Source organism: Microtus ochrogaster, chromosome 6 (genome assembly GCF_000317375.1).
Source record: "Microtus ochrogaster isolate Prairie Vole_2 chromosome 6, MicOch1.0, whole genome shotgun sequence".
Taxonomy (NCBI): Eukaryota; Metazoa; Chordata; class Mammalia; order Rodentia; family Cricetidae; genus Microtus; species Microtus ochrogaster.
In genome coordinates, this window is record NC_022013.1 from 72,309,917 (window position 1) to 72,315,344 (window position 5,428).

Below are 5,428 nucleotides of genomic sequence, written 5' to 3' on the forward strand. Positions count from 1 at the left end.
ATAATATATGTGTCATGCCTATGCAATATTTGTATGAAGTTGGGTTCATGTGCATTGTGTGCACTTGCATGTGACAACCAGAGTATAGCAGATGGGTGCCTTTGATACCTCTGCTTTGGTGTTGTGGCAGGGTCTCTCACTGATTGTGTAGCTTGCCTGGCCTTAGATTCTAGAGATCCATCTGTGGAGTAGGGGTGGGGATAGAAGTGTGGGAGTATGGGGGTTGGGGTGGCATTCTTAGAAGTTGTGGCTTTGTTGGAGTAGGTGTGGTCTTGTTGGAGGAAGTGTGTCACCGTGGAGGAGATCTTTGAGGTCTCATATAAGCTCAGTTCGCTTTCTGTTGTTTTCCTGTTGCCTGCACAAGATGTAGAACTCTCAGCTGCCCCTCCAGCACCACGTCTGCCTGTGCACTGCCATGTCCCACCATGATGATAATTGACTAATTCTCTGAACTATAATATAAGCCAGCCACTGCAACTAAATATTTTCCTTTGTAAGAATTGATGTGATCATGGTGTCTCTTCATGCAATAGAAACCCTAACTAAGGCAGAAGCTGGTACCAGGGACTGGGGTATTGTTGAGATAGTGATGTGGGAATGATTTCTTATTAATAAAGAAACTGCCTAGGCCCATTTCATAGGCCAACCCTTAGGTAGGCGGAGAAAACAGAACAGGATGCTGGGAGAAAGAAGTTGAGTCAGTGAGTCGCCATGGTTCTCCCACGCCAGACAGACGCAGGTTAAGATCATTCCTGGTAAGCCAGCTTGTGGGCTACGTAGATTAATAGAAATGGGTTAGATTAATATGTAAGAGCTAGCCAATAAGAGGCTGGAACTAATGGGTCAGGCAGTGATTAAAAAAATACAGTTTCCGTGTAATTATTTCGGGTATAAAGCTAGCCGTGCGGGCGGCCGGGTGCTGGGGACGCAGCTCCGCTGCTCTTATTTCAACAAGATAGACCTGACCATGTTTTTGTTTGGAGGAATTTGGGCTTGGTACTTTGGTTTAGGAGAGTAGTAGAATGCTTTAAATACTCTTTAATGGGCCATACTACCAGGAACATGGAAGACAGTGGTGCTGAGAGTGATTTCAACTGTGGGGGCCTGGCTCACGAGGTTTCAGAGGGAAAGAATACTAATATGTGGCCTAGAGATTGTTGTGATATTTTGGTGAAGAATGTGACTGCCTTTTGCCCTTGTCTAAAAAATCTGCCTGAGCCTAAAATGAAGAGGTGTGGATTAATTCTGTTGGCCGTGAAAATTTCAAAACATCCTAATATTGACTCCATCATGTGGTCATTAGTATTGTCTCTGATGAAGATTTAATAATGAAAAGGAATAAGCTGAGCAAGAGCAAGAGGTACAAAATGTACAACTTGGAGAGAAAAGAGCACCAGAAAGAGGAACGGAGCCAAGTCCTGGGTTCATGTGGAATAAAGGGAGTAGTGACCTCAGTGCAAGATCTCACCCAGCTAAGTTTCCAGCTTGTGAAAAGGAATGAAAGAAAAACCTAAAACAAGATGTGGTGATTACACGCCTTTGATCCCAGCATTAGGAAGGCAGAGGCTGGCAGATCTCTGAGTCTGAGCTAGCCTGTTCTACAGATACAGGTTCAGGATAGCCAAGCTTACACAGCGAAGAGAACCATCACAAACAGAAACATGGTGGGTGGGTGACTGAACCAGGGCCATGATCCAGCCCAGTAAGCAGTAGAACTTGGCAGCTTCTGCCACATGGTTCTGGAGTTAAGGGTAGAAGAAAGGGGTTGTGGAATTTACCTTTATGACTAAGCAAAGTGCCAAGGCCAAGCATATATTAGGGGTGTACTTAAATGGAGGCCCAGAGAAATCATTGTGTGACGCTGTGAAGGAGAAGCCTAGATCATTTTGGAGACCCTAAGATGTCAGAGATACCAGAGTCTTGGGAAACCTGCCAAAGAAAGCTGCTAACAGGGAGTAGAGCCAGCCCAAGAGAAAGAAGTGTGTTTCAGTCAACAAGCTGAAAGGAGTTGGAGATCTGAAGAGCATTTTGACGTCAGTTATGGAGATGCAGAGTTTGGAGTTTGTTTTGGTCCAGTATTTCCTCACTATGCTCCCTTCTCTATTTTGAAATGGTAATGTATATCCTGTGCCATTATATGTTGGAAGTGTGTGATCTGCTATTTTGTTTTGATTTTATAGGAGATTACAGTTAAGTGATTGCATGAATCTCAGAGGAGACTTTGGTTTTTTTTTAATTTATTTATTTATTAAAGATTTCTGTCTCTTCCCTGCCACCGCCTCCCATTTTCCTCCCCCTCCCCCAACTAAGTCCCCCCCCTCCTCAGCTCGAAAAGCAATCAGGGTTCCCTGTCCTGTGGGAAGTCCAAGGAACCCCCACCTCCATCCAGGTCTAGCAAGTTGAGCATCCAAATTGCCTAGGCTCCCACAAAGCCAGTGCGTGCAATAGGAGACTTTGAATTTTATACTTTTAAATAAGTTTGATTCTGTTAGAGACTAAGGAAATTTTTGAAGTTGAACTGAATGCATTTTTGCATTGTGATATGGCTTCAGGCCTTTGAAGGCCAGGCAGGAATGTGGTGGTCTGAAAGAAAATGGCTCCCAAATGAAGTGGCAGTATTAGGATGTGGGGCTTTGTTAGAGTAGGTGTGGCTTTGTGGAGGAGCTGTGTCGCTGTGGAGATGGAGGTCTCACATATGCTCATGTCATACCCATCATCCTGGTTCTCTTCCTGTTGCCCACTCAAGATGTGGAACCCTCAGTCACCTCTCCAGCTCCATGTCTGCCTGCACACTGCCCTGCATGATGAACCAAACCTCTGAACTGTAAGCTATCCCGAATCAAATATTGTCCTTTATAAGAGAAGCCATGGTCATGGTGTCTCCTCACAGCAATAGAGACCTACCCTAGACACCCACCAAGCCCTTGCTTCCCCATGGCAGGCTTTTAAAGTGGAGAAGAGGAGAGGAGCAGGTGCGTTGGCTCAGTACAGTGACAAGTATGGAACATGGACTAGTTCAACTCCCTGCAGTTCACAGGCAGGAGAGAGTTGTGCACTCCATGGTAGTCCCCTGACTGCTGCATGTGAGCCATGACTCATATGCGTGTAGACACAGACAAATATATACATGCATAAATAAATGTTTCAAAAAGAAATAATGGGATTCTTAGGCAAACAAAATAGAAATTACTAATATACAAATAAATTACTAATATACAAATTACTAATATACAAATAAAAACCTTTGTAGTTCCTCTGAGAGAAGAAAAGGTGTAGGTCAGAAATGTAGTTCTGTATTATAGACCCTCAGTGAAGGGAACCTTTTAAATCCCTTTTATTTTTATTATCTTGCTCATCCTAGCAGTTCAATGATCTTTAATATGCTTTAAATACCCATATCAAAGTTTTCCAGAGAAAGAGAGCTAATTGAATATATAGTATACATATAATTTAAATAATTTGTATAAGAGAAACCATATTAGGTTGTTCAGATGACTACAGAGGCTGTCCATTTTTTTCTGATGACCTTTTGACAGTGGGGGGCATAAGAAGCCAATTGCGGTTTAGTTCCAAAGCCCTAGAATAAGAGAGGTGAATGATACAGCTCCGATAAAAAAGTAAAGACCCAAGACTATCAGGAGGGCTGTAGGTACGAGTCCCTAAAGAAAGCGGGGTGTTGTATCCAAGGATGGTAACCACCAAAAATCTCCACTGGAAAAGGCCAGAGCTAGAACACAAGGTTTCTCCTTCCATTTCTAGTTTTGCATGGGTTCCTCGTCATTGCAATAGTGCATGCCTGCATTCTGGGAACATCTTTCACAAGCAAATTGCTGGCCCACATGCAGTATTCTTCGAGCACAGCGCACTAAACACATCCTGGTGTGTGGTTGGCAGTTAGCAAGTGTCTAGGCACCCAGTCAACTAACTGTTTTGATACTCAAATTCTTTCTCCCCCTCTGTATCTCTCTCCTCTTAGACGTCTGTTTTGTTGTTTATTAAAAGAATATTTTTCTGTTGATCTCTTCTTTACAATTGCATTGATATGCATTTTTCTTTTATGGTTCTCTTCTAGTGACTTTGGAGTCAATGAACCCATCTTTTTCATTTCTTAAACTGTAACATTAGATTTTTTTTTGTACATTTTTATCCTCTTTGTTCTTTTCCTACATATAGATTAAGTTCTGTAAATTCCCCTCCAAGGATTACAGTGTTAGATGAAACTAAAAGTCTTTAGCTGATTGGGTTTTTTTTCCCACTTTCACTTTGTTTTAAGAATATTTCTCAATATCTTTTGTGATATCTTCTTGAAACGTGCATTATTTAGAAGTGTGTTGTTTATTTACAGGGATTTCCTGTTACTTCTATAACTGATTTCTGGTTTAAGTCTGTTATGGTGTGACAGTGGACATTGAATGATGTCTATTCTTTTAAATGTGTTTCGTTTTAGGGCCCAGAACGTGGTTTACTTTGGTGGTATCCTGTGTGAGCCAGATGAGGCTGAACGCTGCTGCTCTTGGGTGATGTGACCTTAAAAACTCATTTTACCAGTTGAGTGATGGCTTTAAATCTATCTGTACTATACTTGTGATCACATTCCTTCTCAATCTGTCATTTCTTAGAGAAGGGTGTTAAAATCTATAGCAGAGACATCATCGATAGCACAGTTACTGTCTCTCTTTGTTACTTATCTTCTCAATGTATTTTCTCAAACCTGCAACCAGTCAAATCCATACGCAGCTACCAAACGCATCCGATACCTTGCAGATAATACCAGCTCTGCATTTCATCCATTTAATTAATAAATGTGTTAAGTAAATGAGCACTCTCGAAAGTTATATACCCCCTGTTCCAAATGGAGCAAGTCAAATACAACATGCATGGAATCCCCAACATTCTCACAATTGGAAACTGCAAGAAATGGCAGCAAATCCTGGTTTAAATCTGTGAGGAGCTGATGTCACGGTTATTATGGTGAAGCCTGACATAGTTCTGATGTCACATTCCTCATCACAGGAAAGTGTGACCTTGCTGTTCGCTCTGACTTTGTGGTTTCTAGTTTGTCCAAAAAGTGAAGTTTCACTGCAATTATTTAGGCATAATAGGAAATAATTCATTTTAAGAGATATAAAACTTGGTTGTAGTTAGTGAATATATATTTATGTGATTATCACACTCTACTGATTCAGACTGATCATCATTTTACATGAAGTTTTATATCAATTATAAAGCCCTAAGCTTTAAATACAAATAAACTCCACTTGAAATCATATTGCTTTTCAAATAAATATTCTTATAGTCAAAGTCCAGTCAACAACCCTTTCTTATTAGGCTATTTGTAGGGGTTTTAGCTGCATTTTTTCCTTTTAGAGTTTAAAGGCTGGATTGACATGGTATGTTTGCATATGTGCATAGTTTTATATATATATAT